General features: G+C 47.2%; 1 long non-coding RNA gene across 2 annotated transcripts in view; it reads left to right on the plus strand.

The window, feature by feature from the left end:
• Nucleotides 1-52: 52 nt before the first annotated feature.
• Nucleotides 53-17,642, plus strand: part of LOC114861969 (uncharacterized) — a 74,543-nt gene continuing 56,953 nt past the window's right edge. For both annotated transcript variants that reach the window (XR_008695586.1, XR_008695587.1), the window contains exons 1-3: nucleotides 53-143; nucleotides 719-891; nucleotides 9,127-9,219. This is a non-coding gene — a long non-coding RNA (uncharacterized LOC114861969). The remainder of the gene's footprint in view (nucleotides 144-718; nucleotides 892-9,126; nucleotides 9,220-17,642) is intronic.

The following is a 17,642-nucleotide window of genomic DNA, read 5'->3' on the forward strand; positions in this document are numbered from 1 at the left end:
CTGCTGGCGGATTGGCCGCCATCTTGTTTTCGACCACACGGGGGCGCTGTGGCTCCACTGCCAAAAATTCCCGCCCCTTGTATGGGTGACTCTTGTTTCCCAGTGTCCACCTGCTCAGCTCAGCTTCACTCAGCCCTCCTCAGGTAGGCATCAGTATTCCGCTTAAAAGCCGTTTTCATCACGGTGTTCAAATGCCCAATGCACCGATGAGAGAGAATGCCAATTATTGTTAAATTAGTTTGAAGTCATGGCTGCTGGTTGGTGCTCGTCTCCCCTCCAGCTCAGCTGAAGTCTGCTAATGCCAGTCAATGGCCGCTTCTTCCCTTCCATCTTGTTTTCCCCATCACACTCACTCGCTGGGCAGACGATTGTCTTCTTAAGTGTTTTATTTGTTTATATGCTAATGAAAGTTAGCCAATGGAGATGTGTGGGCAGGAGCTGAACCCGGAGAAGACCACAGCGTCTTTGATGCAAATGTGGCAGAAAACAGATGAAATATGCATTTTACTTAAGCCAATAGAGCTTCTGTCATTTCAAGCCACTGACACTCTGAGAGATAAAGTAGCTTTATGGGGATTAAATGAGCTAGTAATGGCCTCGTGATATAGAAAACCACCTTCAAGCCACGTTGAAAGACATCTCCCATCTTTCTAAACAATTGCGGCTAATGCAGACTCGGCCTCCCTCTCTCTCCCCGCTCTTTGTCTGTCTTCACCAGATACTAATTGTATGGGGAGGTAAACACAGCAGTCAAGTGGAGAGGACGGCGAGTCAAGCGTGAATATCAATCTCCCCACATCAGATCATCATTGGATGACTTTGACTGAGTTGAGGCGTCTCATTAGAGGCGGCGGCGGCTTCGGCGGCGGCTTCGGCGACGGCGGCATCCAGGTGAGCGTGTGACAGCGCCGTGGATGCAGAACCCGAGCCAGTGAGGGGAATGTCATGTTCCCGCATGGCTACGATCCTCTGCATGTACTCACGGGGAAGCAGGCAGCGTCTGCGTGTTCCATATTCATGCTTCTTATTTTATGAACTTGTGCCACCAGCAGTTTTTTGGCTTCCACGTCAGAGGGTGACAGCAAGAATGTCCCCGGTGCACTGGTGTCAGAGCTGGCAACTAATTCCTGATAACGTTAGCTTTGCAGCCAAGGTTTTGGCAATGAGTAGAGAAAGATTCTTTTCTGGAGCTTTTCTGGATCCATATATATTTATACAGATGTATATATATGTTCAGGTTGGGATGACCTTGACCTTTTTGACCCCAGGCTAAAACTAGAGATGCTCGGTCCTTTTATATTCACATTCAGTCAAATCTACAGCTATTGAAAATATTAATCAACAGAAAAATGATAGAGACGTTTGTACCTTGAATTTAAAATGAAAATCATTTTCCTTACAAGCACCAAAACACTTTATAATGCCACAGAGACTCTTCCCATGTGAGGTGACTCGTAAAGGAAACTGGACCCTGCCCCGATCCTCCTGCATTAAACATTGCCCAAATCGTCCACTTTCCATTTTGGAACACGCACAAATATTATTCTCCACCGCTCCCTTGCAACGCCATCCTCCACCCCCCTTCTCTCTTCTTGCCTTATCGTTCTCTCTCTTGGCGGGTCCCTGATAGGCCAAATCTCCAGTGACCATGTTCAAAACACTGGGCCAGAATAGCTCGGGCCCTAGGTAGATAAATATTTATGGAGTGCGTTTGCTTCTTACCACAGAGGAGAAGTAGAAATAGTGTTTCCAAGGTGAGCAAAACAAACAACTTCAAAGGAATTTAAATGCAACTCATGTAAATTTTCTCCTGCAGTCACATGTTCCTGTGGAGATCATCATTAGATTGTTAATGAAGGATTCACGCCTGATGCCAGATGACCTGATTATTGTCTGTTTGTAGACAAGAGCAGCCCAGAGGCGCTGGCGAAGGAAGTCGATGAATAGAATTAGAGCACGTGTACACAACCGCGTGTTGTATATTCACAGCAGAAGTGCTCAGCCATTAGGTCATAGCTTCTGGACAGCAATCAGACGAGTAGCTACATTATTCATTGATCAGAGTGGAGTGTGATTAGAAACAGCATCGCTAATGGACGAGAAAGAGCCGCTCAGTGTGGACGAGGCCGAAAGGAAAGACACCGGTGGTCTCTGGGTGTCATTTATTTACAGCTAATCAGCTAAAAATATACGGGCTTTCATTGAGGCTGCAGCTTCACGCTAAGCGGCCTTAAATGTGTGTGTGGTCTCCTTTGAATCTTATTGGCCACCTGAGCTCGTGGACGGCTGCTTGTCACATGTAGCCTCATCAAACGCAGCCAAGCGAGTGTCTAATTATCTGCTAATGTCATGATTCAGCTGGCTGCAGAAACGTGATGTGTGTGTGTGTGTGTGTGTGTGTGTGTGTGTGTGTGTGTGTGTGTGTGTGTGTGTGTGTGTGTGTGTGTGTGTGGAGGGGAAGGGGGGGCGGTTTGTTGGTTGTGGGGGGGATCGGCGAGGCTCAGGGCTCGGCCCTTTGATGTGGGAGATAATTGCTTGTGTAGCTGAGGTAATTAGCAAAAGTCCAGTATAAAAGTAAATAGGCTAACTGTCGCTTTCGCTGTTGCTGGCGTCAACTTGAGCTGCGAGCCAGCTTGTGTCTTGCAGTTGGGTCTTCATGTTTGAAGTTGCGATTGAAACAAACATGAAATAATGTTAGTATATACAATAATAAATAGTATGTAATTACATGGAACATATTTCCTGAAATACTCAGCAAAGTATAAAAAATGGCAAAAATTGGATGATTTTTTATTTTAACAGACAAGAGACAAGATATTTAAACCACAGGGGCTCAGTCACACATGAAATTAAATCTGGTCCATGGCATCTTGATTGCTGGAGATATTTGGTCTGAGCCTGCCTGTGGAAACATGAATTCATGCTCCCAAATATTTTCAGCTGTACCTTACAGCCTGTATGGATCATCCTGCACTACAGTGCAGTCAGAATTGTTCAGATAGATTCATTCTTTCATGTCTGTGTGTTAAGGGCAGGGTTAAACCCCTCTGGGTGATGGGGGGCTTGTATGTGCCTTCATCCCGGCTCTTATGAAGAAGAGACTCTCCCATCATCCTCATCACCATTTCGTCTCATTCCAAGGACAATGTTGTGATTGACAGGGCTTAATGTGCATCTTGTTGGAATTGGATATGATCCTGAAGGCTCTGCCGCGGGCCCGCTACGTTAGATCCGAGTCTCTCCCTCCCCTCTCCGCTCCCCTCTTCCCCTCCCATGTTTTGCCGTACAAACAGGAACAGCATTACCTCCTCTGGAGCAGCCCCGTGATCGCGCCCGCTCGCTGCGTCGTGGCGAGATCCTGTGCGGATCCGTGTCGCTGCGTGATTTGTGCAGCCTGTGTTTTTCTAGGGATAACAGAGATGTGAGGAGGAGATTTGCGCATGTAAAAGACAGCCAGATGAAGGAGCCATTGTTTTGATGCATATGTACAGCTGTGTACATGTGTCCGTGTACCTTGAGACTCTAGTTGTTTAGTAAGTACAGTCTGGTCCGTGTTGTGGCCTTGGGCACACGAGCAGGACCAACCCTTTCCCCGTCCTATAGTTGGATAGTGTGACTGTTGTCTCCCGCAGATCTGTGGCTGTAGTTTCCTTATCGCTGGTGAAAGCGTGCCATCCAGCCTGTATCTATTTGGCGGCTGAAGTCTGACATTACGGCAGTGACATGCCCTTTTATCTGAGGCAGAGGAAGCGAAAGCAGACCACGATAGATGCTTATTTTAGCTGAGGTGGAAACAGGTTTCTCTGCTTTGGATCTGTATAAAGTTCTTGAACCATCTATGTGTTATTGCAGCCACAATGTTCCATCTCAATCCTACCTCCAGAATGACTAAACTCTGGACTATCCTAATTTTTAGGTTCCGAAAAGTAACTTTGGTTTATTCTTCTGTATACTGTAGCACCCCTCCTCTGTCCACTCTGCTATCGGGGCATCGTCCCTGTGCTCCTGGAGAGGCCTGTTAATTCTAACTCTTGCATCCGATTGCTTAAATGTTTGTGTTGTGCTGTGTTTTCGTCTCCCGCCTAATGACTAGTGTGCAATACAAGGACCCACTAACTTTCTTCCGTGTTGCTTCCTCCCGTTCTCTCTCCGCTCCCGTGCCTCCTCCGAGGGTATTGATTGTAGAACAAATGGGAGGGACTCGGGGTGACCCTCAGATTACAAGTGTATGGAGCATAATTACCTGCCCTGCTCTGTCTTCGCTCCTCTCCTCACCGACTCCCTCCCCTCAGTTAAACTAAAACACCAGCCGAGCCGATAAGGCAAAAAGCTAAGCTAAATTAAACATGTCAGTTTTTTAATGGAGTTTATTTGGTTTGGTGTGTTTACCTATTAATGTCGGCTATGATTTCATCTGCATAATATGTGTGTGAGTGTGTGAGTGAGTGTGTGGCTTGCCTGAAGGCTTAACCCTGCTCTGTATAATGCATCAGTCCCTTGTCACTTGAGCCCACAGGAAACAGGAAATATTATCCTACTAGATCTGTATGTAGGCATAAGACTGGCTTTAGACAATATCCATCACTATATCCTTTAAGAAGCAAGGTAAGGCCATTGTGAAGGTTGGCTAATGAAAAGTCTTTAGTGGGAATATTGATTCTTTAAGAGGCAGAAAGGCAGTGGTTTTGCATGTTCCAACTCATTAGGTAGAAATAAAATTAAAATTAAGTAAGGTTGATTAAACTGGAGCAGGAACGCTTTTGGCTCTTGGTCCAGTGCATCAACGAAGGAAGCTGCTTAACTTGTGGAGGCCAGGTGTTTTTCATTTGTGTTACATCTAAATCGATTGTGGAAAGACAGTGGGATGTGGCGGTTTCTGCTGCATATTTGGAATATTTGCATTTTAAGGTACTGGTGATGCTCTTGTGGGGCTCACGCTCAGTTCTAGTTAGAGTTATTGACTTGGTTTTCCTGTTGTCTTTGTTCCTTTGGCGGCGCGGTTCAAGCCCGTTCACTTGAACTCGAGCGGCCTGGAGGAGTCTATCCACGTCAGACTCCACTTTGCTGATGTCATCTGCAGCTACTGTGCATATTAAATGAAGATAAGTGAGGCGGCTTCTGTTGCAGCCATAAGTGCCAAACCACAAATGATTCGCTATTAATCACGGGTTAAAAGTACTTACATTAGCCTGCATTATATACTAAATGCAATAAAAGTAGCTCCTGCCAACCGCCTCATTTTTGCAGCTTTCTTAGTGTCATAAAGTTGATGCATTCTTGTAACAATTCCCTTGAAAGTAGCCTGTGAGATGTTGGCTCACCTGTGGCACCGTTCCGCTTTGCTGTAGCTTCCTCATTAGTGTTATTGGCCACCTTTGACATGCTTCCATCACACACACATCTCCAGAAAGCGCTGTCACGGCTGTACAAGCAGTTCAAATGAGTCTGTGATCAGTAATCAAGGCAGAAGAGGCGGCTACTACTAGGATCACAGCATTTACTACTGCGTATTATTGGATGACGTGGGTCCGTTTGGGTGCAGCCTCATGTTTCCTTTCAAAAGAAGAAGAAAGTGGCTAAAAAAGCCTGCTGTGCTGTGACAAAATAAAGGAGCAGAAAATATCGGACAACAAAAGGCAGTTGAAAATTGGCAACGGAGAGACTTTCAACAATCTGACAATCTGTTGCATAGTGAAACAAAAGTGTGAAACCCAGCACAGCGACGCGCACGCGGCTTTATTGTACGGTTTTGTAATTTCGTAAGCGGCCGGTCCATTTAGCCGGCTCTCCAAAGCAATCGCGACAGGTTTCTTTGCCTCGTCCTACCCCATCGGCGCGTCGCACAAACAAACCGTTCTTGGCACAATACAACAGCACACATGTCACCGGTGATGAAATATATTTAGCGAAAGTGAACGTGGTGGCTATTGAGCTGCATCATCCAATTTGAACAAAATATGTCCCTGTTGTCTGACAGCATAAAAAAGCTATGAATGTATTTTGTAAAAAGATAAGTTTATATTTTTGGTTTATACAAACATATTGTTTGTTTTGCTAGTATTTCTCAAAAAGCTCCAGTTTACATTCTGACCACTCACTCATAGGTTATTCATTAACGCGGGTGTGCATTTACTGTAGCTACTGAAGTAATTAAAAGCTATAACAAATGGAATAGCTTGAGTTAGTCTTGGCCTTGTTGCCCAACTAAGCCTCACAGATGTTGTAAAAGTAGGACAGGCCGGTCCAGTCTAGACCAAGCCCGGCCTGCACGTGTGTGTGCGGCCCATGGGTCCATCCATCTGCAGCCTGACAGGGCCTGGCTCGCTCTCAGCCCTTTAGTACAGCCATTACAGCACCAGCCACCAGAGCGGTGCCACATGTATGTCTCCTCCAGATATGGGGGGGGGGCATCTGCATGTGCGCTGAGGGCCCAAGTGTAATAGGTTGATAAATCACCCGCTAGCCGCCAGTGAGCGAACAACATATGGGAAGGAGTGCAAATATGTTGCCGGGCGGAAACAATTGCACGACATTGCTTCATCTTGCAGAACAAAAATCAATTAAAGCCTGATGTATATCGCGCGTTGCTACTGCTTCGCGAAACAGAAACGCCATGGCTGCGAAGTGCTTGCCTGTGGGTTTTTTTTAGCCCATTATTTGCATTAGAACACGACAAAAGCGAAAGGTCCGCTGAAGGTCCCTCACAGCGAGGGAGGCAGACATTCCTTTCGGACTTGTTTCCCTGAAAAACAAGTTAAATCAACAAGCTGGAGTTGATGGGAATTGGGTAAAACCTTCATGGCTGCCTCTCAAGTACATAAGCGCTTTAGCGTGGATAGATTTGGACCCCTGTGCCCTTCCTTCTTTTTTGGGTTTCCACATTTTCCAGCGGAGGACATCTGCGGCCGTGGCGGCGGGGTGCGAGATGGGCCGACACAGGCCGAGGCGGGAGGCATGGGAAGGAATAAAGTGAAAGCAGTTAGCCGGGTGGTCAAGGCACCACCTGTGATCCGCACTGAAACGAAACCCTCTCATTCCCCGTCCTCTCCTCCTTCCCTCATCCCTTTTGTTTTTCTAAGGCCCTCCGAGGATATTGCCGCCATATTCTTTCAGCGGTAAAACGTCCCCAGGCACAAAGCTATTTCAGATGCTTTACCGGCGGCCCCAAAGTGATAGAAAAGGCGTAATTTGTTTTGACTTTGCCTCTCACACAAACCAATCTCCCAGTTTTATTTAAGTCCTCGCTCTTCTCTCGCTTTCAGCAGCATGTGACGGCAAACAACAAATCGCAGGTTGCCATGGATCTCTAGAAGCTATTTATAGCGTTGTTTGCGCGTCTTTGTGCATGCTTGTTGCTCCCGCACCTGCTTGTGTGTTTAGTACTCGGAACTTTAGCGCGCTTTTGCATACATGCTGTTTTAGTTTTCTCCCCCGCTCTTGTGTCTTTCCATTATGCACTTGAAATAATGTCACAGCCAAAGCAACGCAATGCGGCTCCAGCTTTGCAACTTTGAATTAAACTTAAAAAATTTATTCATGCGCTATTCCCAGTGCACTCCTATCTGGGCTGGTGTGATCCGAGGATACGGAGACAAAGCAAGAAAGCCTAGGAATAGCGACGCGGCGCCTAAAAAAAACCACCTGATTGTCCCGAAATAGAGAGCTTCATTATGCCGCAGCAAGGGAAGGATCCAGCCCCCGCCTGTGGATAATCAATTCCCTCTGGTGACTTGTGAACTCTTCAGCCACGATGCGGGAGGAGGAGAGGGTGGCTAGAAGAGGCGCCGTAAACCCCTGCGAGCGGGAGCTGCCGTCACAGTTTGCTTTGCACAACAGCAGATGTCAACGTGACGACGCGCTGTAGTTTGTTTTCCCCCTCTCTTTTAACTGCAGTCGCCTGCCTGTGCGTTTGCTCAGCCCCGGAGTGCTTTGCTGTCGGAAAAGTAATGCGGCATCCCCGCTAAAACAAACGGTGAAAGGGAAGGGGGAGACGTTTGATTTGATGCCGCCTCCCACACACGACTGTCTCCCTGTCACAGTCGTCCTCTCTTCTAGCCACCACAAACAGCTTCCCTCTCTGCATCGTGTAAAACCGTGGCGCCCGACCGCTCTGCGTCTCATGTGCACTTCTGTCAGATAGTTGTAAGAGGTTTGACAATTATTTCACCTCCGGTTTAAGCATCTATCTAATACCTGCTGCTTGTCCAGAGTGGGGTTGTTGTGACAGCAGGTTGGTCCAGTCGTTCATCTCCCCGGCGACGTTTCCGACTCCTTGAGGCGTTCACACACCAGCTGAGTAATGACCTCTCCGGTGGGTTCTGGGTCGACCTTAGGGCCTCTTTTCTTAAGTCCAGTTGGACCAAAGAAAACCTCAAGTGGAAGGTGCCCAGGAGGCAGCTCAGATGCCTCCACCACATCAACTGCTTCCTTTTGAACCGCAGGAGCAACCCCCCCCTCGCTCTCCCTCTGGGGCCCAGTCCACATCCTCTCCCTGAGAATGAAGCACCGCTGTCCTACAGATGAAAACTCATTTAGCCCCCTGTAATCTCATTGAATCCAAAGACCATGACCGAAGGTGAAGGTTAGCTGTGCTTGACACATTGATTTCACCGTATTTGCAACTTGGCAAATAAACCACATTATTTTCCTGATTTATGTTTTTTCAACTTAGTTGAGTTCTTCCACAATCTATCAACCTCACTGTAACAATGGAGGAAACCTCTTGGGCGTCCTCATGTACCCAGTGTTGGGAAACACCAGTTTCCACACTTATCACCAGAGTTACTCTCCAATCTTAACGTGTTTAAATTAGGTTCTGCAGAGAAAAAAGGGAGGTGGGAGTGTAGATGAAACCCATCATATATCCAGGGCTCTAATTACTCCCATGTTTCTCCCTTGTGTCTTAGATAGATTCTCAGGAGCCAGAAGTGGAGGATCAGCACTTTCCATCCCTCCTACCAACTCGATGTTCTTTTTCCCTCCTTTGTCACAGCAGGGCTTGTGTTATTAACCTTCTGTCTACTCATGCAAATAGGACGCCGTAGACCTTTCTCTCCCGCTGGAAGCTCGTTTTTAGACAGTTGAGCTGCCTTTTGAAATTTCCCATGTCTTGTTTCCTCTTTACAGAGCTCCTGCAGCATTCAGCTGGCGTCCCGAGCAGGAGAAAAGGCAAACAGGCAGCGGGCGGGAGAATAGAGACAGATTGACTGGACAGTGCAGGTCAGTCATTGTTACATTTCACTTGAGGGTAAAGAAAGAGAGAGAAAGCGGGCACTGAGAGATTTAAGACAGAGCAGACAAACGGTATAATGGAATAGACCTCGCCATGAAGTGTTGCACTTGTGTCCGTATATGTGCACGTTTGGATGAAGGTCTCTGGCTGCACCACACAAACGCATCAGGGGTGTACTTTACTTAGCCGTGATGGCGCAGGCCCTTCACTCACGCGGCTGCTTCGCCATCCTCTTATTGCGCCACTCTCAGCCCCGTCGTTAGAGCCGCTAAGCACCTCTCAAGGTGGTTATTGTGGCTCTCGTCAGCACAATGCACAGATTGGGCAGCAGCGGCGCGTCCGAGAGCCAGGCGGGGGGGGGATGCGATAATCATCCGATGTGAATCAAGGCCCGGGCTGACGTTTTTAGAGCGTCCTCCTGGCTGATAAACGGACGAGTCGTGGCTGAGGGGCCAGCCAACATCCTCACCCCCCGACGCCCCGCTCCTAGCTCAGAGCCCACCCCTGCAGCGGCCAATGAGGGCTCGCGGTGGTGCACATAAAAGCCGTGTTCATTGTCTGCTCCGTTAGGCCACATAAAAATGACAGCTGCACTTTAAAGTGTTGCTTTGCAGCTTGTAACAGCAGACACAATGCGATACACAGTGGTTAAAGGCCTCTAATTTGGCTGTTATTGTGAGTGAAGCGCTACTAAGGGGGCGTCTGCAAATGGGCGGTCTGATCCTCCGACCACTGCCGCATTGAAGGAGAACACCTTTAGGTGTGTTTAAGATGGTCTAAATAGAACACTGAGGTGCTGTTATGTATGTGGTCATATCCTTTGTTTGTTGGAGTCCGTCAAATAGAAGGTGTAAAATATAGACATACAGCCAATATCCCAAACTCTATTATGATGTTAGATGGGAGAAAGACGCTGAAAAAGAACTTGGGCTGTGTTTTGCTAGTTTATGTGACAGTAAACTCCCTATCCTGGGTTTTAGGCTGCTGGGCCTCAGGACAGGATATCATGTCATAGAGCTTTATTTTATCATCAAAAGCATTCAATAAGAGCCACATTACCTATAACTGCTCAGTGGAAAAACCCGAGAAGGAGCCGAAGAACAACAAAGCACGTGCTTTCATTTTTTTAATATTTGCAAACTTTCACTAGCCTCAGCTTCAGTGCATTAGTTTGATGGAGATGAAAACAAAACGCACTCAGTGCAGTTGTTATCTGCGTCGCCAGACTTCCACCCATTTACACGTGTGTTGCCTTGTTTGAGCTTTTCATGCAGTCAACAAAGCAAAAAATAATGGAATTTCTCCCTAATCGCGTCCCCTCTCTCTCTCTCTCTCTCGCTCGCACACACCGCATCATGAGTTTTTTTCCACCTCAGCTTCTCCTCCACCTATCTGGATGTAAACAAAATGACAAATAATAGCTTTTGAGACGTGGTAAAGTGTGTATTTGTCTGACGGTAAACTGCAGTTGCTTCAGTGATCCATTACTAGTCCCTGCTATTGAGTTACATTTGTGGCCAAGAGGACAATTTACATTCTAAACTCTGTATGTTTGTTTGGCAAAACCACAATTGGTAGAAGTTTTTCTATGAAACTCTGATTTCAGCTAGAAGAATATAAAAGAGAAAATCACAGTATAAACTTCTGAGGGCTTTTTGTTTTAAGACACTTGCTATTAATTGAGGATTTAATTCGGCTGCTGCTTACGTTAGAAAACGAGCTGTTTGTTCTGATAAGCTTAGAGCCCCTAGACTCATTTTCACTCTGACTGATCTAAGGTTAAAGTATTAATTTATTTTGTATTAGCGTTTCTAGATATATTGTTAAGCTATTGGTCAAATTGTTGCTTTAGTACTTAATACTGTTCTTTTAAAACACATAACGTGCAAGTTGGTTATTTTAGCCACAGAAACAACCTTTTCATGACTAAATGACAGGTTAGGTTGAATAGTTTGTGAAGTTGACTTTTGTTGTTTTGGTCTTTATCTTGGGGTAAAACATATGTGGAGTGACTTTCACTTTTTCCACTTCACTGCAGACACGCGAGATCTGTTTTTGTTTTGTACCAGAGAAAATTGGAAAGCCCGGAGCTACCTAAATATGAAATGCAGAATCAAATCAAAACTCCCTTTGTATTTTTCAGCAGTGAGTGAGCAGCCCTGTAATCACATTTCTGTTGTTTTTTAGAGTTTTATGTTTTTGGACACTACCACTTAGAGGCATTTTGGACATAGGCAGAGTTTAGGTGGGCTTGAATATTTCCACGCTGACAATAGCTGTCTTTCCATTTTCCTCCTTGCTAGATCATTGTTGCTATGGTTTCAGCCCTGGCTTGTGTTTTAAAATACATACCAATGAGTATTGCTGCAAAGCTCCTTTGCCTGTGATTAGCCGACACAACTTGTTTGTAGCTGGCTCCATCTCAGACGGAGTAGCCGCGCTGTTCGTGCGTTTGTTTGTTTTTTCCTCTGTCTGATGCGTATTGTGTACCAGACATGCTGCTTAGGATGATCAAATTCAGGACATTGTGAATGGGAGTACATGTGCAAGCAGGGCACTTGCACAACACACACACACACACGCACGCACACACACACACACACACACACACTGTGGATTACTGCTGGCCCCAGGGGCTGAATGAGAAGATGAATACGCACAGCGGCGGAAAAAAAACAAAACACAGATCTCTCTTTTCTCCTTCCTATTAGCGGGTACAGTGCAGCGTAGTGCAGTTAACATCCGCCATAGAACGTATAGTTCACATCAGTCTTTTCATTTAAATACCCTAAGGTGCTGTCAGCCTTGTTCCCTATGGACAGTTTGATGGGTTGTCATAGGAACACGCGCAGTTGAATGTCACAGCTCTGTTGAATGTGCGCCTGAGAAAACGGGGAGAACGTTAACCTCTTGCTAGAGTAAGTGAGACACTTCATAGTTAAATATAACTTTTTTTTTTCGCACCCCCCCCTCCGTCAAAGCGATCAATATCCCATTTGTGGGTTTTAGGGCCCGTGTGTTCCCCGGGCTTTGTGCTACTCGGCCCCCACACCGCATCAATAAATTACATTTGGTTTCTGTGTCCAATTGCTCTCCAAGCTGTGGCAGCCATAACAGAGGACTTTTCTTTTTATTTCTTTCATTCATTTTAAACTCAAGCGGCATCGGCGCTCGCTTAATAGCCTCCACTTGTAAAAACGTAACGCCAACAACTCTTTATTTCATCAGTTTTAATAGTTGATAGCTGATCCGTTTAGGCGTGACGAGATGATTTCAAGCCTTTAACAAAGGACGTGTGCGAGGGAGGACGTGAATAAAGACCCAGCAGGGTGCCCAGACATTATTGCGCGTCAGCTCTTATCTTCGCCATCAGTTGTAGTGCGTTCCCGCAGCAGTCGGGACGGCAAACATTTAAACAGAATAAGTTGACAGTGACTCACAGTCGTGCATCGACCTGCCTGTTACGTCCTCCCCCCGCGGGCGCCGGCGTCCGACTACAGGGGGCTAAACGCTATTCCTCCCCGCGGCACATAAAAGCCGCATCCACGCAGGTGGTAACTGGGTGAGGCAGAGCCGCAGAGCTGCCGTATCACGTGGGAGAAGGCGAGAGCGGATCGGATCGCTCAGCAGTAGACTGAGTGGGCAACAAATACTGTAAATAGATGGCTCTGTTCAGTGGGAAGGGGTGCGTGATTGGTGGTTCAGAGTGATCACAGAAGGAGAGTGAGCTAGTGGACTGCAGCCAATAAGAGGTTCCTGCTTGAACTTTTATGATGCATTATGGGTAGGAGTGATAGTCTGTATAACGTAAGCAGTATTATTAACACATTCTTTTACTCTAAGTTGCTACATTCATCATTTAACCCTGCCTCCTGGCTGGGCAGAGCTACTGTGGAGAGCCACTTTCACTTACTTTTTTTTCCCCCTCCCATGTTTTCATTCTGAACCTGACACCTCGTAATTCCCCCTCCGGGCAGGCTCCCTGTCTCTCTCAATTTCGGCAGAAGCAGTCAAAATGTATCAGATAACATTTGGATCAGGCGCTGTATCTATTTCCACTGCAGCCACCGCCTGCCTCCCTCACACCAAACAAACACCGGCCCTCGCTGCCAAACCGCCCCCCTGTCTGTGATTACCAAAAAGATGCAGCGCAGAGCCCGGCCTATTATTTCCAATTTCTCCTGCAGAAAGTTAATCTAATGAGCATTATCGGCAGCTAATGGGAATTATAATTAGTCAGATGCAGCAGATTATCTGCGCATAATTAGCTGTGTCTGTCAGCTCCAATTAGCATGACGGGAATTAGGAGACTTTGGAGTTTGGAGCAGGAGGGAGAGAGGGCAAGGAGACGGAGAGGGGAGAGCGGTGGGAGGAGGAGAGGTGTGGGCGGTTTGGAGAGGCAGGTTTCTGGCTCCGAGCTCAGCCTCTCGCTGAGGATAGAAATGAAGACGGGCACAAATGATTTTTGGCGCGGGCCAAGCAATAACGCTGACGGGTTTCATTCAGGGAGGAGACTCTGGCAAAGGCGCCAAGGAACATGGTGACAGGGCGTCCTCGCATTTAAAGAAACAATCTTATTATCCCCATGTTAGCTGCCATCATTGCTGTTTCAGGTGCCACGGAGCACTAAACCTACAGCTGATGTCTGTTTAATGCTGTGGATATCAGCAATTAGTTTGCTACTACACTAGCGCTTCTTTGCAATTATAGCCTCATTGCTCTGACAAATGTATGTCCAGTATGGACACTGGTTTCTGTGAACTCCTGAGGGAAGCATCCAGCTCCTTAGCTGCTACATGTGCATTCGGCGCTGCTGGAGAGGACATCGTCATAATGCGGGTTCAGCTACAAATAGCCGGCTGCTTTAACACTAATGCATTCGCGTTCTATTGTTGTATTTGTAATAATGAGCAGCGAGTGGGTGGATAAACATTCACGTCAGCCTGAAAACCATTTCTCAATAACTGTTCTCTGCCTTTTAGTGATTGTTTACATCTAACGCATAACTTGTACAGTAATTAAGGGATGTAGAATATTTTAGGGCTCTGGAGGGGTGACATGAACTGCAGAGGTGGATGGTAATTCTCTGAACTGTCTTAATCAGTTTCTACTTCTTAAGGCCTGAACTTTCCACTAACAAACACTAACAAAGAAGCTTCTGACATCCTTGTGATAATACACGCCGCATCCTTTAAAAGAAAACACACTTGTCTTGCATTCTCGCACCTAAACAAACCACTTTGTGCAATCTTTTTTTTTTTAATCAGTCTCATATTACCAAACTGGCACAACTGGAGGCCCACTGGGAACTGTTTCAATGAACACGTACGGGGAGGTACACAGGCAGCTAAATTGCTTTTGATTGAGAAAACATTGTGTTTCATTTGCATAGATTATCTCTATCTGTTTGACCAAGCTGTATGTGTGGGTAAATAGCTGCAGTCGACAGTGGGAGGGAGGGGGGGTGGGGGGGTTAGGCCTCAGCCGGTGTATGTTGAACAATGTGAACTGAAGCACATGGACAAACTCAAGCCACCGTGCCTGTCGACAAACATGTCCGTGCACGTGGAGCACGCGGTTCCAGTTGATGTCTGGACGCCTTGTGTTTCTGTTTGACATCGTCGATCAGGCCGAGGTCATATTTGCAGATGCCAGGGTCCCGATGGTGTGAGTGTGTGTGTGTGTGTGTGTGTGTGTGTGTGTGTGTGTGTGTTCGCCGCTCAAGGCTACTTCCCCGTCGACGGACGCGGTGTCAGTGTGCTTCCCGTCGTCGCCGGCTGGCTGTGTTGACGCCTCGCTCCTTTGACAGGCTCACTGAAACTTGACAGCGTGATTTGTACTCCAGCGCTAACGCGTTTGGCAACATCTATTCCCACGGCGAGGCCGAGGAATGCCGACTGTGTGTTTTACATCTTTAGGTTGAATTCAGAACAAGGCGCAGTGAGGGAGCTGCTGCAAGGTCAGTTTCTCACCCGAGAGCACTTTGTTTAGTGTCGATGGTGATTGTCACATTATGCAATATTGTGGGACAGGTGCTCCTGGTAGCAGAAGATGCTTGTGGTTTGTCTTGCAGTTAATCAGATCTAAAGTAATAGTTAAATCTAAAAATACATCTTTTTTTTCCTATATTATGTTTACAAGTTTGACCTTCTAGACCAGTGTTTCTAAACCTGGGTTCGATCAAACCCTAGGGGTTTGGTGAGTCAGTCTCAGGGCTTCCGTGGCGGTCAAGACACAAGACACGCTCCAGACTCATATGATTTGTGATGACACGCCCCGCTTGGCGACCATTTTTGTTTTTTTTCTGTGTCCTGCAACGAGCTGCTAAAACCAAACAAATCAATTAAGCAAACAATAGACACAAAATAAATAATAAATAAAGATGTACCTATTAATATTATTACTAATAATAGTGTTAAGGTATGTGCACACACTCATACATATACATATATCATACAAATACACAAATGCATTGTTATACATAATCTCATACTATTTAATAATAGCCATGACATACAACATCACAACTACCGTAATCACACATTATAAAGCCTGTTTATCAGCTCAGGTGTTGAGTGTGAGGGTGAGGCAGACTGTGCATAAACAATGCCACTTGTGAAAGCCAGGGTGATGTGAAGAGCTTGGCCACTACAACCAGCCAACGAGCGGAGGAGACAAATCTAGCAGCCAGGATGCACACACACCTTCAGTTCCACGAGCCCCCGCCCACCCACTCCAACCAAGAAGCAGGCAAGCAGCAGCAAGCTTGGCGATCATTGACTGCAGATTATCCCGCTACATTGTTTGGTCAATCTGTGTTGCAGGGAATTAGGCGTCATTGTTGCAATGATTATCATATTCATATGAAAGTTTGGGGGTCTGTATGATCTACGATATCCTAGAGCCGATACACGATAGTTTTGACACCGCTGTTCATCATGTTTTGATGTTGTTTTGATTGACAGGCACATCAATAGAAACTGTTTTGGCTTGTAGCTGGTTGGCTCATTCCCTCTGTCAATCACATATAATAACAGCAGCTGCTGATTGGTTCGATGATCTGCTCTTGTTTGTTTGCACAGTTGCACCGTTCATCCAGCGAAGGTGAGTTCAGAACCGAAGCAAACTAGTAAAAGAAAAGACTCCGGTGGAGCAGAGACTGGTGAGCAAACCAAGCAGCTTCATCAGCCTGTCTGAGAGTTGGTCGTTTCATGGACGCATTCAACCTTCCTGGCTGGGGGTTGTGGGGGGCGGTGGGATGGGTAGCAGAGCCAGTCGGGAACCTGGCTCTGCGGACCCTGGTGCTCTGCTTCCCAACTACATTTCTACACATTCATCCACTTAGGTCTGCAAGGGGCGTCCTGCTGATGGAGGGACCGGGGCTACCGGGAAGTGGTTCCGCCCCTCACAAGTGGGATCCTCTGCAGTTTTAATTGCATTAGCCATACACACTCCTCCAGGAATCTGGGGGCTCCTTCCGGGGGGGGCAGTGGACGGAGCCTTCACATTGATGGCTCTGTCTGCTGGACCCCTCGGAGAATTGACAATCTCCCAAAGTTCCTCATACTTAGCCACATACATTTAGGGCCGGGGGTGGGCTCTTTCACTGGGGCTGAGGCCAGTTGTGGCCTCGCCCACTGGCCTTGGTGGAGATCACCACCCAGTTTTAACTGCAAAAAGACATTTAGGGTGAGGGGGGGCACTGTCCGGGGGACACACCGTCAGCCAGCGGTCGTGCTCCTGGAGGTGTCACTCACCTTCAGTGCACTTTAGATCCAGACACTCAAGTCCAAGCTGGGTTGCAGGGTTCTTGGGTGCCTTTTCCACTGCCCTCTGCCCGATGGGGTCGGCCCCGCTCCGCTCGTGTAGGGGTGGTGGACTGGGGGCGGGCCCCACTCTGGGCGGGGGACATCTCCTGGCAGGCTCCCTACGGACCATGGGTCCTCGGGCTCTACTCTTTCAGGCCGACCCTCCCGCCGGGGGGAGTGTTTGCCCCTGGTTCTCATGGGGCGGACAGCATTGACCCCCGTTGGCCACTCTGACCTCGGGTGCTGTCTCTGTGGCTGCCGCAGCTCTGCCTGGGGGGCTCTGTGTGGGCGGCTTGGGTCGCAACACCTGCCCTCCTGGAACTGAAGGTGTGTGGGCTCCCTGGCTGCTAGGATTCTTTCCTCTGCTTGCTGGATGGGCGTAGTGGCCGAGCCCCTCACATCACCCTGGCTTCCACAAGTGGCATTGTTCATGCACCAACGTCTGCCTCACCCTTTGGGTGAATAATATTAAGCTACAGCCTTACTAACCTTGTAGTGGGACACTTTCGAAATCCAACTGTAAGTATTACTGATACTTATCACTACCAATATCAATAATGTGTAATTATGGAAATTGTGGTGTTGTATGTCATGACTTTTAT

The sequence above is a fragment of the Betta splendens genome, chromosome 9 (genome assembly GCF_900634795.4).
Source record: "Betta splendens chromosome 9, fBetSpl5.4, whole genome shotgun sequence".
NCBI classification, from domain to species: Eukaryota; Metazoa; Chordata; class Actinopteri; order Anabantiformes; family Osphronemidae; genus Betta; species Betta splendens.